At 45.4% G+C, this 21,814-nt stretch overlaps 1 protein-coding gene across 1 annotated transcript in view; it reads right to left on the reverse strand.

Annotated features, from left to right (window-relative positions):
* ZHX2 (zinc fingers and homeoboxes 2) overlaps positions 1–21,061 on the reverse strand; it is a 39,953-nt gene extending 18,892 nt beyond the window's left edge. The window contains exon 1 of the mRNA XM_069957140.1: positions 20,722–21,061. The gene's annotated coding sequence lies outside the window, so the exon portion shown is untranslated. The remainder of the gene's footprint in view (positions 1–20,721) is intronic.
* Positions 21,062–21,814: the final 753 nt, after the last annotated feature.

A 21,814-nucleotide genomic window follows, 5' to 3' on the forward strand; every position in this document is an offset into this window, starting at 1 on the left:
TTACAAAGAAAAAAAAAAAAAATCAAACAGGAAATCCCACAAGGCTTCTGCGTGTCGGTCGGTGACACACCTCACCGAGCGTTACCCTGCTCCTATCCAGCCTGTTCATCTAGATATTCCACTACACACAAAGGAAACAAGACACATCGGCCACCCCCCAATATGGCGTCTGTCCACCACTTTTCCGTGGTATCTGCATCTAGACGTTATAAGCCTTGATGCGGCCTCTGTGGATCCGAATGGATTTTCTATGTAAATGTGAATACAGGTCAATACTCGGCAAGACATCAAATAGGTTAAACGGATTGTTCACGCCAAACATTTTTTCTTTCAAATCTACTGGTCCCAGCAAGTGGCAGAGATTTGTAATTTACAGTACTTCTATTAAAAAACTTCAGTCTTTCAGTACTTATCAGCTGCTGTATGTCCTGCAGGAAGTGGTGTATTTTTGTCCAGTCTGACACAGTGCTCTGCTGCCACCTCTGTCCATGTCAGGAACTGTCCAGAGTAGCAGCAGATCCCCGTAGAAAACCACTTCTGCTCTTCAGACTGAAAAGAATACACCATTTCCTGCAGGACATACAGCAGCGGATGAGTACTGGAAGACTGGAGATTTTTAAAGAGAATTAAAATGACAACTCTTCAGTTGATTTGAAAGAACATTTGTGCTCATACACTTTTTATAACTTTTGGTGTCTTTCCTGATCACCCCAGGCACATATGTATACAGTATGGCTGACTGGTCAGGTTTCCTCTATGGTTGCGATGCACAGTTTGCGGCCTTCCAGCTATTATTGCATAACTACAATTCTGATCATGCCTGAATACAGTTTTGCCTATTAGGGCATGATGGGAGTTGTAGTCTTGCATCAGCTGGCAAGCTGAAGGTTGTGGACCTATGCTCTACATAGGGGGAGATTTATTAAACATGGTGTAAAGTGAAACTGGCTCAGTTGCCCCTAGCAAACAATCAGATTTCACATTTCATGGGCAACTGAGCCAGTTTACTTTGATAAATCTCCCATACGTGACTGCTCTGGTGCCAGCTTACCCCTTCCAATTGTGTGGAACTGAGTTTCACAACCCTGCCCAAACTGGAGACAACAGTAGGGGGAAAGTGGCCATGTTTTTGTAGTGCTGGATAACCCCTTTAAGGTCCTATTACACCAAGCGATTATCAGTCATATATATGGCCGACTAAGGGCCGTTAATCACTTGGTGTAATAGGTAATGTTAAAAGGCAACAAGGTCCTGAGGGACACTGGCCATCCATGCATTCAGGTGGATTCATACAGTGTCAGGAGTCCGAGGCCCCGTCCAGAGTCAAGATTTACATACAAGTCACTATAAATCCACGCACAAATTATTTTTCATTTACTTTTTTTTACTCAACCCCCAACTACAGACGTTGGCTCCACATACTCTCCCCCCCCCCCTCCGTCTTCATCACATTCAGCCATTTGTTGGGCTTGTGATGTGCTAATCAGCCGCCTGACTCCTTAGCACCATAAAAGCCGGGTGTCGACCGAGTCTGAAGGGCTCATTCTCTAACAGAAAACCCCCGCAAGAGCGCAGCCGCCCAATAACACTCAAAACAATCTAATCCCCCCCCCCAACCCATGTCAAGAGGGAAAACAAGGCCCATAGCCTCCTCTTCCTCCAAACCCACCGCCTGCCCCAATTCACCTTATTTCTCATGCATTACGTATCCACATTGTCTTTTCTAGCGGTTTTTTTTTTGTTTGTTTTTTTGCTACTTTACTGATTAAATTAAAACCAGAAGGGGGGAGAAAAACCTTCCAGTTCTCCTGGCATAGAAGACTGCACAACCCTTACGTAGCGGATGAGGATTTCACACCAGCTCCACTAAAGTCACTTTCCGTTGCGTGGGAACATGACCTCAGGTCTCTCTTTCTGCAATGAGCCGTACAGAGACTGAATAGATACAAGTGGCCCAAAGCTCCCAAGGATATTAAAAAAAACAACAAAAAAAACACAATTTACAATTTCAAATCCATATACAGATTTTCAGGTAATTTAGGATTCGATAAACATAGCAGCTTTCTACCAGAAACAGCGCCATCCTGGTCCCTAGTTTGTCTGTTGTATTGCAGTTCGGTTCTATAGACGTGAAAACAGGCAGAGAACACAACACACACAACCTGAGAACGGGGGTGGCGCAGTTTTCGAAAGAAAAAAAGCTCTGTTTTGCTTATACTGGATGACCCTCTTTAAGGGTCTATGGTGTGAATTACAACGATTGAAGTCAAGAGGTTGCAGCCTTAAAGGGGTACTCCAGCAAAAAAAAAAAAAAATCTTTCAAATCAACTGGTGTCAGAGATTTGTAATTTACTTCTATTCAAAAAAAAAAAATCTCCAATCTTCCAGTACTTATCAACTGCTGCATATCTAGCAGGAAGTGGTGTATTCTTTCCAGTCTGGAGAGCAGGAGAGGTTTTCTATGGGGATTTGCTGCTGCTCTGGGCTGTTCCAGTCATGGACAGACACCAGTAGATTAGAAAGAAAAAAAAATAGCTGGAGTACTCCTTTAAAGCAGAGTTTCAGTAAAGAAAAGTTTTCTAAAATCTGTGTGAAAATATCTGCCGCATTGGTGCTTCCTCCAACAATGTGATTAGCCGTTACTATGGATACACAGCCTGGCAACTGTAGCCTTGTCTATGTGGTTGTTAGGCAGCACTGTCCCTAGCAACCAGTCCACAGATTACTCTTCAGCTGAGAAAACGGAAGACCACCATAAAAGCGGATGCCGTCACATACATTAAAGAGAGGGCAACAATAAAGCGTGACCCCAGTCTTTCCTGCTTCTCTACATAGTTTGTGTGGAGCGCTAGGCTCGAGAACAATGGAAGCTACGTTCATCCCTCAGCACAGAAAAGAAAAAAAAAATGGAATTAACTGGCTCCTATACAATATCTATTTTTTTTCTGTGTTTTATAATACATATACATAACTCCACTCACGTCAAAAGTTCTGATGGCGTTAAAGTGTACCTTCATGGACAAAAACTTTGAGGTTTGAGTGGTCAGATCCCGACTGATCAGTAGAAGTAGTAGGGAGAGCCTTATGTCTATGTAAGCGAGACTGTCCCATAGACTTTTATCACGTGAAAACCTCAGTTGCGTGACATGGCGCCAGGAGACTGCGCACTAGATCCGGCATGATAATATGTCTTAAAGGGCATTCGAAAAAAAACACGTCTGCTTTCTTCCAGAAACAGCACCACACTTGTCCTTAGGTTTGGTCCAGGTTTTGCACCTCTGTTCCATTAAAGTGAATGGCGCTGAATTGTAATACCACACCCAAGCTGAGGACAGGGGTGGCGCTGTTTTTGCAAGAAAGTTGCCATGCCTTTCCCAACCCAGGATAACCCCTTTAATTTGGCAATTTTTATGATTTTAGAAATCCTACGAAGAAAAATCAACAGGGAAACATGCCACACCAGGCTTCAGTTTCATAAAAATTCCATAGGCAAAAAAAAAAAAAAAAAAATACTTATTTGTAGCCTTTACAATAATTGTAAAAAGATAAAGAAATAGAATTTGAATTTGACTTTCCGGATTACCAGATGCCGGATTACAGGAGTTCTATGGCATTTGATCCCGGCCGCCCCCACTGATCAGATTGGACGGTCACATTTTAATCTCTCTGCTATGTATCTCGTGTGGCAGCGGATTATTTACCCAGCTCAAATATCAGACTGACTAAACAGCGAGCGCGGCATACCTCCACACCCTCACCGCAGAGACATCCATCCTAGTGGACGCTCACAGTCAGCACATATTCAAATGATCAGTCTAAGGATGGAGGGGCAGGCATCTTCAGCTCAAGCCTCACAGGCTGTAAGCCCTTGAGAAAAGGAGTTTATCTAGGATTGGAAAAATATGGCAGATTTCTTCAAGAAACAACGCCACTTTAGTTGTGTGAGTATAGTATCGCAGCCCAGTTCCACTGAAGTGAATGGAGATGAATTGTAATACCACACATAGCCTGAGGACAGGGGTGGCGCTGTTTAGAGATTATATATATGTAATTTTATTTAAATATAATACTTTGATTTGCTTGCATATAAGCAAGCAAATCAAGGGTGCTTAAATTTTTCAAAAATGCATACTCACCTGTTCTGATCCCCCACCCCTCTCTATCCCGGATGCTCACTAATGCTTTCTGGTTACATTAGAGGAACTGCCTGCTTAACCAGTTACTAGTAGAGGGCACAATTCTAATTAGGTTAAAGACAACCTATCACCTGGGATGCGGGCGCAGAGCCCACCCGACCCCCCGGTGCGGCCCCTTTCCTGCAAGTCCCACTCCTAGAACCGGTCCCGGGACTGAGATATCGGCGCCTGAAGCGGAGCGTGCGCTATATGCTAATCAGCAGAGATTAGTCTGATGCCCATAGAGAATGAAAGGAGCCGTCATTTTCTACAGGTGTCGTACTCATCTCTGCAGCGTGCGCACCACTTCAAACAGGGATATCTTTGTCCCGGGAATGGCACCAGGAGCGGGACTTGCAGGAAAGGGAAGTATCCGGGGCTGCATCGGGGGGTGGGCGGGCTCTGCACCCGCGTGCCAGGTGACAGGTTCCCTTTATCATATGGACCAACAAGTGAGCAGCAAAAACTGGAGCCACTGAAATGGCAGTGTAGAGGTGAAGGTGAGTATGTTGTTATGCTTTTAAATTTGAGAATTTGAGAATTTGAGATATATATATATATATATATATATATATATATATATATATATATATATATATATATAAAAAACACAAAACAATACAAAGTATGTAAAATAACACACCAGAAATAAAATTGATGGGAAAACAAAACCAAAAATAAAAACCCAAATTGCTGAAAGTCAATGGCGAAATGTACTATGACAACACTTTTCTCCTAAAACTGCTATGTGTGAAATCCTCCTAAAACTTTGAAAAAGCGAAAGTGACATTTCAGGTTAAAAAAAAAAAAAAAAGTTTGGTGTTGGATTACATATAAACGTATCACCGGATTGTAAAGTTAAAAGCGTAACACAAAACCGGCCTCAAAAATCAAAAGAGGCGACAAGCAGAAAGGATCCAACCCACTAAACTCCACAAAGAGAAACTCTGAGCTTTGCACAGGAAATCACTTGACCATTGAACTGCGCTTTCATGCGGTGAATGCCAGTAAGGTCCCACATGACAAATCCGGCCGGTGCCAGAGAAGCCTGCATGACCATATGCTGCCGTTTCATTTAAGGCTGTGGAAAAATACTGATTAGACGCTTTTTTTTTTTTTCTTCTTCTCCTTCTTAAAGGGCCTCATTGAAGCCTCACGAGTTAACCCTTGATGGCCGCGCCTACTCGTGACCACCATAAACCGTCTCTTCTCTCTTCATCGGGTCAAGCTCTGGCTTGAAGGGGTTAAGAAGAATTTCAGCTGCATCTGCTCCATCCGTGACGCTTGACGAAAGCAGCAGCCATTTTCTTTCCCAGCACTTTGCCAGCCTCGCAAAAATCCGAGAGACTGTTAGAACCCGAGTGGAATATTCTAAATAGAAATTAAAAAGTTGGAATTTTTTTTACTTTTATTTTTTTTTTTGTGCTAATCAGTAAAGCCGCGGTGTAGGTCAGGGGTGGAGGTTGTTGTTGGTTAATGGGGGTCGTGTAAATGCACAATTAAGTGAAGGCACGAGGAGACAAACTGGTGCCACCACCTGCTGTCTCAGTAGAGCCGCATGCACAGCATGGTCACATGACCAGGATGCTCGGGGCAGCATTAGTGGTCACGACTCAACGTTTCCGCAGTTGGGGGGGGAGGGGATGTTACCACTGACTAATATACAGGAGGAGCGTATTAAGCCTGCTCTATCTATATATATATGTCTACTGACAGGATTGTGTCTATGGGGGAGGATGTACTGACCCAAATGACAGTACAAGTAATACAGCCACTACAGTCTCTAGGCCAGAGCTGTCGATAATATTAGTCAAACCCATATCTAAAGGATCGTCCGCCACAGACAGATTTATCTGACAGATTTTTTAAGCCAAAACCAGGGACAGACTATAAAAAGAGAACAGGCCATAAAGGAAAGACTGAGATTTCTCCTCTTTTCAAATCCATTCCTGGCTTTGGCTTCCAAAATTGGTCAGATAAATCTCTGTGTAATCGCACCATAAGAGTTGTTCCTCCTAAGGATCGTACTGGACTTAAAGTGGAACCGGAACAACTTTTAGATGACTAAATCGATGGCAGATTTGGGCTTGGGAATATGAAATGCCGCTTTCCTACCAACCCCCTGCAGGAGGGAGACATAGGGAACCATCACAACCACAGACAGCTTAGTCGAAAACTTTATACCTATATGCATGGATGCTCCCTACAGCTGAGCATTCATGTGTTTTCAATAGAGAGAGGGGGAAGAAAGCCGCTGCCAGACTCCTCTGGTGGTGACTTGACAGTCTGAGACTAAAAGGTTTGAGCGGTTGTATATATATATATATATTATATATATCACACATACATACACATATATATATTACACACAGTATATACACACACACACACACACACACACACACACACTTGCTTTCTTCCAGAAACAGCACTTCACTTGTCCTCAGTCTGGGTTTTCAGCTCAGTTCAACTGAAGTGAATGGAGCTGATCTGTAATACCAAACACAACCTGAGGACAGGGGTGGTGCTGTTTTTGCAATTAAGTAGCTGTGCTTTTTCTACTTCTGGATAACCCCTTAAAAATCCAACACACCCAATGCTTTTCTTTCCATCGTCATTAGTCAGGAGGTCCCAGTTCACATTAGATAACTGGCTGTTCTACCTGATAATCATACTGTGTATGGGCTTAAAGGGGTATTCTTGAGAATTAAATTTTTTCCTAACTGTGCTCACTTAAAAAGAAAAAAAATCCACTTACCCTCCTTGCTCCCCTGATGCCACAGTGAGGAGTCAGTGTCAGTCTGTGCTGCAAGCAGTTTCCTGGGTGTCAGCACAAGGACCTTCCTGCTTAGGCTGGGATCACCGATTGGCTAAGCAGAAAGGTCCTTGTACCAACAGACAAGGAAGTGCTTCCAGTGAGACTGTGACAATGGTGGGGAAGTGAGGAGAGAGAGTGTATAGCATTTTTTTTACAACTGGGCTCTGAGCACAGCTCAATGGAAAGATATTTATCTTATATTTACCCCTTTAAGTAAAAACGTGAAAATATCCTTAGTAGATTCCGTACACTTATATCTGCACAGTGTGGGGCCTCATCCGCTCACCTGGTACCACAGAACATACCAGGGTAAGTAAAATCTGCAGCATTTGAGCCAAGAGTAAATGTAGTTTATGAAACAGTTAAAAACGAAGCCCGTACACAACCACGATATCGCAACATGGAGATGACATAAAATCATAAAGGCACAAACCAGACATCTTAACCAGGTTATATATAGCTAATACTACTAAGCCGGTCATGGCCACTGATCCACTCCGGTATCTCCACAGGTCAAGACTCGAGGCGGCCATATTTGTTGCCCCCCCCCAGCTTTCCCAGACCCCTATAAAACTGCATCTCGTTGTTAAAATAAGCCGGTGACTCATGAAGATCTGGTGATGTCACTCCTGGCAGGGGAGCAGCACATCCCACAAAGACGAGCAAAGCCAGGCTTGTTCTATATCGAGCGAAAAACTGTCCTCACAACACAGATGCAGCCTAGGGACCCGGCCAAGAATTCCAGTGAAGAAATCTACCATCTAAACCAGCGTCTGCCTTCCCTGCACGACACCGAGCCACACACCGCCCAACCGGCTGCCCCCCTGCTGGATACAGGATTTAAAGGGGCTCTCCACTTCATGTTAAACAGATATTGGTTAAGGCCTGTTTATTGATATGAGGCCTAGGATCATAGTAGTGACCTGTAGTCCCACAGACTTCACAACATGTGGATCCTCGGACACAAACTTAGGTGGGCTACCATCCATAATACAATCACAACAATGCTGACTACGTTACCCTGTACGGAGGGGTCTCTGGTCACGGTGGGCTTCTTCTTTATCCCTTTGAGTGAATGAAACACTCAAAAGACGCGTCAGCTATTTAGGGAGAGGTCCCACCTCACAGCCCACCTATAGACAAAACTGCATGGTCCCTGCTTATCATATGAAAGGGACACCGGGGGAGGGGGGAGTACTCCCATCTGCATATAAAGGGGCGACTAAGACGTCTAGTCAACGTAAAAGTATAAGGTTACGTTCAGGTGAACATTTTCTAAAAACACTGGTGTGAACAGAGCCGAATATTTTCGCTATAGTAAAAATGTATACATGTAGATTCCTATAGTAGTGTGTTTCTTCATTCCTGTAAGTGCGGCCATCATGAGGGACGAGATGACACAGAAAACATGAGGCGGCGTCTCCCTTCACTTTGCTCCTTTCCCTCATGGCGCTGCAGAGACATGCAAGACTGAGCATACCTCCAAGGATCGCTCAGCCGAGTCTACACCAGGACAGGAAGTCCTCCCACCTAGGGGAAAGGTCAGGCATGCTGTATAGGTGCGCTCCATCCCACATATCTCAACATTACTAGGCTATGGCAGTATATAAGAAACATCTGTTAATCCGATATCCAGTGATCTGGAAAAAAACACTCCAACACATCCCAGTAAGAGCCTTTTTTTAAAAATTATTTTTTTTTAAATTCCACAGCGGAAACGAGTTGGTTATTCTGCTGCCGACAATACGTAACACAATCCCCGAGCAAGAGAGTCTTCTTCTAGTCTCATAAGGGGTTAATCATGCCACCCCTGGTGATACGCAGTGCCCGGTATATCATGTTCCCTCCTAATTCACTAGACTAAAGCCCCTATTACACGGGGCGATGTTGAGGAGCAAACAAGCGATGTCAGCGCTCCTTGTTCCCCGCCGGCGCTATTACACGCATCGGCAGCGAGTGAGTGAGAGCCGGGGGAGGGGGGGCTGCCGGGTGATCGCTAGATCCTCCGGGCAGCCCATAGAGGATAGCGGCGGTCTGCTGCCGCCGCTCTTGTTCCACGGCGCAACAACAGCATGTCGCTGCTATCATAGTCGTTTGTCTTTCAACATGTTGAAAGACAAACGACAGCAATGATCAGCCGACATTCACGACGGCTGATTGTTGCCTTCTTTACACAAGACAATTATCGTCCGTAACGACGTGTGAACGATCAACGATAAAAATAGGTTCAGATTCTATCAAACGTTGGTCGTTTATTCGTTGTCTGCTATTACACGCAACGATTATTGTTTCATTTTGAGCAATCTAATGATTTTTCCAACGATAATCGTCCCCTGTAATATGGTCCTAAGCCCAAACCCAAAATTTAAAGAGATTATCAAGGCATGGCAGCTTTCCTACCGAAACAGTGCCACTCTTGTTACAGTTAGTGTGCGGTATTGCAGCTAAGTTTCATCAACGTAAATGGAGCTGAATTGTAATACCGCACACAACCCAGGTTTTTTTTTTTTTTTGCAATAAAGTCACCATGTTTTTCGTCTTCGGCCAGGTTCACACTGCGTTTTTTGCAACTTTTTTTTCATCCATTTTAAGCAAAAAGAAAAAATGCATTGGATGTAAAGGATGTATTTGTAGCGTTTTGAGACGTCTTTTTATCCAATTTTTTTATAGAAATCAATAGGAAAAAAAAAAATGAATGCACAGAAATACATCCCTTTTTTCCTCCGTCTTTAGCATAAAACAAATAAAAAATAAAAAATAAAGGATTTCAAAAATGCAGTGTGAAGCCATTCTTATCCTAGATAGCCCTTTTAAAACTAAAGGACGCCTTTAAGACAGGGCAGTTATCCCCTTTTTTTTCATTTTCCAGGACCTTCCGTGTCACCGGCAGGACGTAAATTGACGAGCCTCACAAACATACTGACTGGTGTTCTGGCGTGCAAACTTTCAGGCGTAGAAACTCCTCCCCCCCCCCGTCTGGGAAGGGGTTAATATAATTTGTATTTTACAACGATGGTTCCCGTCCCTCCACGTTACCCTCTAATAATCGCTCGGCTACAAACACCTTACAAAAGCCGCGAAGGACCAATCGGCGCTCGCTGCGTCTCCTCGACAATGTTACGGTGCAAATTGCTTTTTATAAAGCGGCTGGCAGCGAGCGGCGGGGGGAACTGTTTAACAGATTACAGGATGGGGTCTCCGGCAATTCCCCGGTTTACATAAGAATAAATAGAGACGTCTGATACAATCAGCGGATCAACAATCATAACAACCGCTGCTTTCCATTCACACGTTCTGTGGAGTAGTCGCCGATAATAGCCTCGCCGGGGCCAGCTGTGTCAGGGACTCAAGGTGCGTCCGCCACAATACCGGGCAATTCAGAGATCTCATAAATATAATATCCCGGTCATAACACAGAGTTATCCCACCGCCCCGACGCTTTTATCAGAATAAAAAGTAAAAAATTCCATTTATTACTTTTTAATTTTTAAACTCAAGAGGAGCCGCTGCCAAGGATGAAAACGTAAGACTCTTATAGACAGTCATCCCATAGGATGGATCGGGTTTCACTATAGATAGGGAGTTTGTGCTCCTCCTGTGCATAGTTAGCAGCAGATATGGGGCTCATGGCGACACAGCGCTCTCTGCTGCCACCTCTGTCCATGTCAGGAACTGTCCAGAGCAGGAGAGGTTTTCTATGCGGATTTGCTACTGCTCTGGACAGTTCCTGACATGGACAGAGGTGGCAGCAGAGAGCACTGTGTCAGACTGGAAAGAATACACCACTTCCTGCAGGACATACAGCAGCTGATAAGACGGGACATTTTTAAATAGAAGAAAATTACAAATCCATATAACTTTCTGACATCGGATCATTTGAAGGAAAAAAATTAACGGATTATCCCTTTAAAAGGTGATGTGTTGTGATTTAAAAAAACAAAACAAAACAAAAAAAACAAACTTAAAAACAAAGTCAAGGGTGGATAGTCGCAATAATTTTTTTTCAAGACCAGCGCCACAACTATTGACAGGTTGTACGTGGTATTGCAAGCTCGGCCTCATTCAGTTCTAAAGGATGCCGTTGCAATACCAAACTCCTCCAGACCTTTTCTGGAGGAGCAGCCCTTTGATTTCAGCTCATGGTGATTTTATCTTAAATGGGTTATACAAGATTATAAAAAAGCACAGCAATAACAGCGCCACCCCATCCTCAGGTCGTGTGTGGTATTACAACTCATCTCAAATCAAAATCACAAAATCACAAAGGACAAGGGTAGCGCTGTTTCTTGAAGAAAGCAGACATATTTTCTAAGCCTGGACAACCCCTTTAAGCTGACGAATATTCAAAAGCGGCCTATAGTCGCACGCCCACGGACTTTCGGCTTGATATCCTTGGTCCAGACTGTATAACATGACCGCTGCAATGTCCAACCTGACCACGCTCATGGCAAACGTGAACCTGATCCTGTGCCGAGCAGCTGGGTCAGCATGTGATCAGTCCGCCCGACGCTAGACAGCTGCACTCCATAATAGTATCATCAATAAATAGCTGATGCCATTGTCCATAGATTGATTCTGGCGTGTGCCCCGATGGCCAGCGGATCAGTGATCTCATTGACAGGTGGCAGGCACAGACGTTACCTTCCGTGAACGCAGCACTGCGGCTAATCTGCCTGTCAATCTGCACGGACATGCCCAACGAAAGAAGCAAAGACTTTAGCAACATGTAAAATGTAGGTTGGCGCAACATAATTAGAGACAAAACACAGTCTAGATTTAATTATATAATATCCCGCTTCTAGGCCTTATGGGAAAGCATAACAGGCGTCTTTTTAATATCCCTTTAAATCCCCCCGGCCTCCCCGTTGCCCGTAATGTCTACACGCCGACATACACTGCAGCATCAACTTCCCACGGCTCCAACTCTGCAATGTGCCCAGAATCTAATAAGTCACTGCAGTGCCGGAGCCCCGTCATTTAACGTAAGGAAACGCCTAAGGAGAAGAGCAGCCGCTGAACAGGTGTTATCGGCTTCTTAACGCGGCGCCGAAAGAGTTAAACGGCCCATTAATCACAGTCATCGACTTTTTGGCAGGTTAAAGGCATCTGCAAGAACGGACACGAAAGTTGACAGAGGAAGAGTCACGAGCACGAAAGGCACCGAAGAGACAACATAACATGGAGGACGGAGCTATATGGTTATATAAAACACCACCTCGTAGTGTGAATAGGGTCGGATTAAGACCCAACAATACTGTCAAAGTCCTAGAACCTCAATGCAGCAGAGCATCTTTTTGACCTCTTCATCGATGCAACTCAACATTGTACAAAATATCCCGGAGGCGTCTCAATTTGTGACGGTGCGAAAGTAAGCTGACCTCTAACCCGGTGTTGCTTACTGAATAGTCGTATGGCGCCAAAAAGGACTTTTTATGCTTGATGACTATTCCATAAGGGTTTGCAACAGAGGTCACACCAGACCCTCAAAAGCTTCAAAGAACCTCTTGAGCCCAAAGAGTATATAGTAACCTACACGGTTACCTATAGGATGTGGCCGACAGTATGAGGGGTATTGGGGCCTCCCGAGTCTCTACTGACAGAAAAGAGTCAGGAATGATGGATTTTCACTGTCCGAACCTTTAGTTATCACAGGGATAAAGAGACGCCAGAGCTGTCTGGCTGCGGCTTACATCTCCCCACTTACGCATGGGGAGTGTTAGAAAGATCGTTCACCCAACAGTTATCGAAGGTGTATGGCATCATCATAGCAGTCAAACATCTACAATTTAAGGACTTCTACCATTTCTCAACTTAAACCCTACATCACAAATAGTTTCCGATGAACCGGTCAACAAATTGTTATCAATGGACTAGAGTGCAACTCAAGTCCAATCGTTCGGCATTTTAATACTAAAGGCTGAAGACGTTGGATGCAGCCCTAAAAAGTCTGGGAAAACATAGATACAGCCATTGGCTAGAGGCTGTACCCATGTTTTCCCAGACTCCCTAGGTCTGCATCCAATGGTAATCAAATGCCAAACAACTGGACAAGTTGCTTGAGTTGCGCTCGCCTCTACTTGTTAACCATCATCTGTACCGCCCTATGGGCTGAGGTCAACGCTATAGTTCCAGTGTTAACTCAACAGTATAAACAGTCACCAACCAACACATAACCAAGGCTGGAAAAATACTATGAGACCGAGAGGGGAAAAAAAAAAAAAATCACTGGAACCAGCCATTTATTGTATATGGGGGGCTCACAACTCCCAGGATATCCCAGATATCCTATGTGTATAGGTACTTTATAGCTTGTCAAGGACGAAAAAAACAACTCCCTCTCGGACCTTACTTCCACTCACTCCTTATTTTGGAAGGTATACTTCTTTTGTTCATTCAGATTCGAATTCGATAATTCGTAAATATTGAAACATATCTCTGCTACTAAGACTATACTCCATCTGCAACTCTGGAAAGTTTTTAAGTTTATTGTCGACGTACACTTGTTGAATTGAACTAATACCTTTTCCTTTCCATTCTGTAATATCAATATCTTCCATTGCCCAGTTTAACAGCTCAATAGGTGCCCTCATAGCTAATCTGGTGGGATCCTCTGCATCTTCTTGTGCAAACACATACCAAACTTTGAGGGCTGCCCTTGATATTGGTGACATATATGTTGGGATTAATACCCCCAATAGTGGGCCATATAATATTGCTTGTAAATTTTTCCTCCCCAATAAATAATACTCTATGGATACCCATGGTATTTCTATTTTATTTTCCCACCACACTGACGAGGATATTAATGTTGATTTATCAACTTCTGATACGTGGGGAATAAAAGCAGCAAGCACCAGAAGAGATGTTTTCTGCTCAGCGGACAACCCCTTTAAGGGTCCTATTACAGGGGCCGATGGGGGCTCGATAATAACTGTAAACGAGCGCTGATCTGTTAGATCGGCGCTCGTTACTAGGCCTATTACTCGGCCCGATAATCGTTTAACAAGGGCTGCAGGGACATTGTTACTGATGTCCTTGCAGCCCTTGCTTAAACTCTATACATTACCTATCCATGCTGCAGGGCTCCTCTTGCGCTCTGCTTCTCCCCGGGTCCCGCATACTGCAGCTTTAGAGGGGCCTCTCTCAGCTGACAGGCCGCTCAGCCAATCACTGGCTGCGTCAGCTCAGACAGGCCGCTCTGAAGCTGGAGTGCACGGGACCTGGGGAGAAGCTGAACGCAAGAGAAGCCCTGCAGCATGGATAGGTAATGTATACAGTTTGGAAATAGACAGCTGCCGGCCACGCACCGCTATTACACGTAGCGATGCACGGTTGGTGCCCGACAATTATAGGTCCAAACCTATATCAACGATCAGCCGATGATCGTTGTCATCGGCTGATCGTTGTGTTTATTACACGGATCGATAATGAGCCGGATAGGGCCGATTATCGTTCCGTGTAATAGGGCACTAAGTACCCACACACATTAAACAACTACTGATCATCTGGTGAACAATCATTTCCCTAACAGCCATAAAGTGCCCATTTTGGCTGCTACAGTCATTCCAACCTGCAACACACGACATCAGGCAGAGGATGAACATTCTAGAAACTTTCCTGGATGAATGATCCTTCCTCAACAAAAGATCTTTCATCCAACAATTGGACAAAAATTTCAAACACAGTCAACACTCGCAAAAACAATTAACCATTGTGAAATTTCACCTGACAACCATTAGTTGTGGTATAAAATCATCCATATAGCCATAGGCTGTATCCGTGTTTTCCAGGAGTCCCTAGGGCTGCATCCAACTTCTTTAGCCACCGGACGACCAGAATAGAGCATGCTGTATGTAAGATTATCTGAACAGGCTGATATTACCGTGTAGGAAGGTCCGCAATTTGCTGACCAACTTTATAAATATGGCCCTCCCCATATGGTTCTCGAACCTTGTAATAGGCGTTTTTTACATCTACGCCAATCTACAGGAAAATGTTAATTCATGTAATACGGCCCTTAGTCGGACATCACAAATGGTCAGCCTGAACCACCTAAGCTATAAATTGTACTGCAATAAACATTACATACATGGACTGTGCCCTAATCCAGTTGCTCAGCTTTCTGTTTAGCCACAGAACCTCCTTCTTAAGTTTGGTTTCTCGAAACTTCTACAACCCCTCGTCCTCTCACTGTCCAAACCTGCAGAGGAGCTAACCACTGTCTACAATCTACAGGCTTCCAGTCCGGTCTGATGACGCACCTAAAGGAAAACCACACGGAATCTGAACTGTCCGAGAAGCTAACCAATTCTCCTCGCTTTACTGAGGGGTTTTATTTATTTTTTTTCACTATGCCAGGCAGGCCGAGGCACAAGCCCGAAGACTTTCACATGAGGTAAGGTCTGGCTGCCTAACATGTCCTCAGTACTAGGAACCAAAACCTCGCTTCACTAACCACAAAAATAGTTCTGCGATGAGTGAATGACTAACATTTTATCAGAGCAAACATCTTTACTCCAATCTGGTCCATGCTTCGAATACTAGAGGTGGATAACCAAATTGGTTAGAAGAGTCCACCACAACGAAATGCATGTAGACACGCAAGAGCCTTATTACACGGGACGATTATCGTTCAAAAAAATCGTTAGATCGTTTGGATTTGAACGATAATCATTACGTGTAATAGCAGGCAACAATTAAATGTCCAACGAGAAATCGTTGATCGTTTGATAGAATCTGGACCTATTTTTATCGTTAATAGTTCACAAACCGTTCAAACATCGTTCGGTGAAATAACGTGTCGTTTGATCGTTCCCTAGTCAGGAAAGGACAGGATAGTTCCCCAGCCAGGAAAGGACAAGCGAAAGAACGACCACAAGGATCATCGTCCTGTGTAATGGGGTGAACGATTAAGATCGTTCATCATAGCGGTCGTTTGAGATCGTTTAAAAAAAATCTTTGCCGAAAAATATTCCCGTTTAATACCAAAACTCAGCACCTTCTATAGTCACGGTCCCTGATGGTAACACAGTCTGAAAACAGATAAGGCGGAATTTTTTTAGCAGAAGACATAAGATAAGTTTTGTTCTGAACAAACACATGAGGTCTAGGCGCCTCGGGCAAAATTATGGCAATGGCCGGGGTAATGGCTTCCATCAGTAAACAAGCTTGCTTTACTACAAAAAATTAAAAATCGGTCTGCTGCCGATGGAAGGTGTTGAAAAAATCCCATACGTTGGGTCTCACTATGCCAGATTCTTCTATTGAGAGAGAAGCCACCGTCATAGGGCTTTGGTGTCGCCTGGTGCTCCCCACCAAATAACCAATACAAACTTGACCAATATTAGTGCAGGTTTACGTAGACATCAGGGGTCACATGATCGAAAGTATCTCCAACAGCTAGTATGTCTATGGCCAAATTTAGGGTCCATTGCTGTTGACATATCTATCCTAAGATATTAAGAAGGGAAATACTAAGAAGCAGACTAGTTGGACCAGGGGGGCCATTTCTGACAACAGTCTTCTAGGTTTCTGTACATCGTGTGACTAGGCCCTAGTGATATCTGGATAGTGACATCACCTCAGGTAGTGATGTCATCCAGCTGTGGGATGTTGCCACTGAGGCCTAGTTGGATTTCAGCGTTTGTTCCCTTATACAAATGTTGAGTAAGTAGCTTGTCAGGTTGGCACTGTCAAGTAGGCCGCAGGCTTTACAGGGGCAGCCATGTTAGTTATAGGGGGTACAGAGTGTGTGTCCTGAAATACAGGCAGGTTCTTATTGCTTTGGATGTGGCCAGTATATAGATATAAAGTTCCTACTGTACCAGTAAGAACTGTATATCCGTATACTGGCCACATCCAAAGCAACAAGAATCTGTATTTCTGGACACATTCTATGTACCCTATATAACTAACATGGCTGCCCCTGTAAAGCCAGAGGCCTACTTAGCAGTTGAGTTCGGATGAACCCGAGTATTTTAGAGGTTCGCTCATCTCTAATGACAACTAAATGTCTCAAGGGTAGTCATCCATGTTCGGGCCCTAATACGAGGGCCGATCATCAGCCAAGCAGGCCAAAATCCGTTTAAAGGGGTACTCCAGCGAAAATCTTTTACTTTCAAATCAGCTGGTTTCAGAAAGGTATACAGATTTGTAATTTATTTCTATTTAAAAAAAATCTCTTAAAAATCTCAAGTCTTCCCATACTTAGCTGCTGTGTGTCCTGCAGAAAATTTTGTTTTCTTTTCAGTCTGCCACCTCTGTCCATGTCAGAAACTGTCCAGAGCAGCAGCAAATCCCCATAGAAAACCTCTCCTGCTCTGGACAGTTCCTGACATGGACAGAGGTGGCAGCAGAGAGCAATATGCCAGACTGGAGAGAATACACCACTTCCTGTAGGACATATAGCAGCTGGCAAGTACTGGAAGACTTGAGATTTTTAACAGAAGTAAATTACAAGTACCCCTTTAAGGGCAGTTTCACACATATTGTAGTGGATTTCACGCTGAGAGTTCCGCAGGGAATGACAGGACACTCACTCGCAGCATGAAATCCGCTGTGATGCAGTACGTGTAAAACTGGTCTAAATAACAAAGAACACACACTCGGTAATTGGCTGATCGCTTCAATCTGACCAGCTAAAAAAAATAATCATCAGTCGTACTCGTCATACAGACAAGGAACGATGGAGGCAGAGAGCGGCATGAATGATCCAGCGCTCGGTGATCGCACCCTGTAATAGGAGTAAACGATCCCCAATCTACAAGATTAAGGCCTATGGCGCATGTAACAGGACCCCTAGGCCTGTTTGCCCGATGATACATTACGTAACTAATGCAAAACTACAATGACTTGCTTTCTGGCAGCTAAGGGGTCAACTTACCACAAAAAAAAAAAAAATAATAAAATAAAATGAGAGGCCTACACTGTTACCCGGCTTCAGTCACGTCTTATTAAACAAGCACTGATCTACGAGATTGGGCCCTATATTGGGCATATAAGGACCCTAAGACTTAAAGGGTTAACTGAAATTTTTTTTAAATATTTTTTTTATATAGGCCGGAATGAATTTTACTCACCCCTAAATCAGCAGCTGCTTCAGACCCCCTTGCCGTGCCTGCAGCGATGACATCACAAACATTTTTTTTTTTGTAAGACATGCGGCTGATCACTGGTCTCGGCAATCGTGTCCGAAAAATCCAAGCAGAGACCAATGAGTCACGAGTGACGTCCGTGATGTCATCGACGCTGGCCAAAAGGGGAGCGACAAGGCAGCCGTGTACACATTACCACTTGGCCATTATATCCTGTACCAGGATCCCCACAGCTCGGCACTCAGCAAACAAAAGCCACCAGGAAACACTTGACTACAACACTGCCCCCCCCCCCCCCCCCAACAACTTTGAAGTAGTCAGGTGGAGCAGCATCTCCACTGCACTTCCTACACACGGCCGCACTCCTCCCAAACACAACTCCACTCATCCATCACCAGGGGAAGCAACATCAAAACCCATTTAACCCTTGTGTTCCCAGCGTGGGTCCAACTGCTGATCAAACAGGTCGGGGAGGGGGTAACAATAGAGGTGGAGGGGGCTGAGGGGGTCAGGGTGAGGGGGGCTGCCCCGGCTTCCAGGAAGAGCTCACAGTGTCATTTATATGAGATTAGAAAGGGGGGGGGGGTCTCAAGGAACAAGTTACAAGATGCTACAGAGTTTTCTCAAGCACCTTGTGTTCTCCGCCAAGTGCAGATCCAGCATTATAGCGGCAGAGAAGGGGCAGCCGGTTATTATTAGGAATGATGGAGGAGAAAATGGGGGTCATGTCATAAAGGTTATAGCGCTAGGTACATTATAACACATCTCAGTGTCATATCATGAGAGTATCTGGGGTCAACAGGACCAGATTCAGCTCACTCTAGAACCACTGGATCCCACAGAACCAGATTCAGCTCACTCTAGAACCACTGGATCCCACAGAACCAGATTCAGCTCACTCTAGAGCCACTGGATCCCACAGAACCAGATTCAGCTCACTCTAGAACCGCTGGATCCCACAGAACCAGATTCAGCTCACTCTAGAACCGCTGGATCCCACAGAACCAGATTCAGCTCACTCTAGAACCGCTGGATCCCACAGAACCAGATTCAGCTCACTCTAGAACCGCTGGATCCCACAGAACCAGATTCAGCTCACTCTAGAACCGCTGGATCCCACAGAACCAGATTCAGCTCTCTAGAACCACTGGATGCCAACCTCAAATCATTCCACCGGACCGAATAGCTCAATCTAGAACCACAGAACGATACATTTAAATGTCTCACTGTGCCACTACCCGGATCCCACCTGGAATCATTCTACCTAAACAGATTCATATCAATCTAGAACCTTTAAACGCCGCATTACAGTGTTTTAGTTCTAAAGAACCGGATTTAGACCAGTTCAGAGCAGGGATACCTTGTAAGCTTTCCAACTACTGCAAAATTACAAGCGGGCATGATGGGAGGTGTAGTTTCCCAACATATTGGGGGGGGGGGGGGCGTCACACTACTCTAGAACCAAGACACACTTTGCATTTGTATTGTGACAACACCTGGACCCCCCCCCCGCCTGCTACCCAACAGGTAAAACACACATCACTCCCCAACCTCTGACACAACTACAACTCCCATCATGCCCTATGTACCTTCCCAAAGTCTGGAGTGACCCAGGTTGAAGAACACGCCTCTAGAATCCATACTTTAGCGCATACTGTACCTAGACCCCCCCCCCCTCCTCCACAGCAGCAAAACTACAACTCCCATCATGCCCTGACAGCGGAACCATTGCCAAACTACAACTCCCCAACAGTCTCGTATTCCGGCTATACCCGGACCCTCCCTGTTTGACCTCTAACCTCAGCTCGGTATAAACATAGCGACCAGATTTTGCGCTCCTGACACCGCATCCCACCCCAGCTCAGATCCGCCATGGCCGACCCCCCCTGCACCCGCCATTCCTAAAGTTCACTCCCACCCCAGAGTCCTAGGTAATCCACAGCACTTGTGTCAACTGACAAACTCAGCTGTGCCCCATCCACCTCCTGTAAGTAGTTGAGTGAAGTTTGTGTGTGAGCCCCTGTGCTGGTGCCCCCCCTTGTGATGGTGCCCCCCTCCCCAGCTCTGCTAGCCATGGTGGCTGCGCTCCTCGGCTCTTCTCCCTCCCTGCAGATAGAGGAGGAGGAGGGGGAGGCTGCACCGCGTCATGCTTTCTGCAACCACATCACAGACGAACATTACATGGTGGGGGGGGGGGGGGGGGGGGGGGGGGGGTCTCACTTTAACCCCTTCCAAAAAATAAATAAATAAAATCACTGAGTCCTCGCTGGTAAACTTTGCCAGGCTCTCCCCCTGCGCCTATTCCGCTCTGCTCCCTCTACGTAACGCCCTATCGAAAGCGGACGCCATATTTTCTGTTGCTTATGTCGACATAGAGAGAAGAGGGGGGGGGGATAGAAACGTAGATCGGCTTCAGGGGTCTCCTGACCGAGCCGCCCCCCCCCCATCTAGCAAACTTATTTACCCCCCCGATCCCCCCTTGAAATGTCGCCCATAACCAGGCGCAGCTCCCGATCCCCCCGTGACCCACTAAACACGCGGGAGCTGCTAAAGTTGGGGTCTCGGTGACCTGTCACGTGTCCGTGTTGGGGGCTCCCGCTCGTACTCGGTCACACGGCCAGGAAGTTTTCCTTACCTGCGGCTCCCGGGGAGCTGGAACGTTCCCCGCAACAATGTATCATCCAGCGGCGGAGGGAAGCGCCGATCCCCCCAGCACAGGAGCGGAGCGCAAAAAAGCCTCGATCAGTGGGGAATCTACGCCAAAAGCCACATGATCTGTAACGTCAGCAGCGGATTTGCATACGATACCACCCGCACTTCAGCCCGGATCGTAGCTCAGTTCTTGCGCAAAGTTGCGCACTGGTGATTTGCATTGAGCTCCCATTGTGAGGAGGGGAAGGGAAGGAAAAAGGGGGGGGGGGGGGGCTGGGCGTAACCTGCCCCATACACAGGGGGGTATTGTAATGGAGCTGATCTGCTCACTCATCCACCGATCATTGCATATTAAGTACCCCCCCCCCCCCCCATATATATATATATAAAGGAGAGAAAAAATATAAAGAGGAAAAGTTCAAGGTGTCAAGAGGAGCAGCAAACTGTTGATCCTGACCACGTGGGTGAGAGTGTGAGCAGGGAGGGGGGGGCACACAATGCCCATCTGCTTAGCAGAGCGAGAAGCCCCGGGCAGTCAGGGGTTAAAGAGACTCACATGTCAAAAAGGGGCTGGGGCAGAGCATGCAGGCTGGGGTCACGTGACGGCCTGGCTTGTTTACTGGGGCTGCTGCTACTGCCTGGGGAGCAGGGGGTTAACTGAGCAAGAAGTCCTGACCTAGGACTAATAGCTACTTCCCTGTGGTCATTAGGGGGTTAAATAGAATCACTTGAAGAGATAAGACGTCTTGATATGGGTCCTATTACACGGAGCGATTTTGAACGATTTATGGTACTTTTACACGGAGCGATAATTCGCACGATTAACGATTCCGAATCAAAGATGTGTTTTTCATAACGGTCAGCGTTTAGACGGAACGATATATCGTACGGAAAAATCGTTTAAGCCTATCTCGCTCATAGGTTACATCGGTGAAAGACTGTTTACATGGAACGATCTGCGAATTTTTTTGCGAACGACCAACGGCGATATGAGACCATGTTGAAAGATCAAAACGAACGATGTCTCGCTCGTCACTTGATCGTTTGCAGTGTTTACGCGGAACGATTATCGCTCA

The sequence above is a fragment of the Dendropsophus ebraccatus genome, chromosome 2 (genome assembly GCF_027789765.1).
Source record: "Dendropsophus ebraccatus isolate aDenEbr1 chromosome 2, aDenEbr1.pat, whole genome shotgun sequence".
Taxonomy (NCBI): Eukaryota; Metazoa; Chordata; class Amphibia; order Anura; family Hylidae; genus Dendropsophus; species Dendropsophus ebraccatus.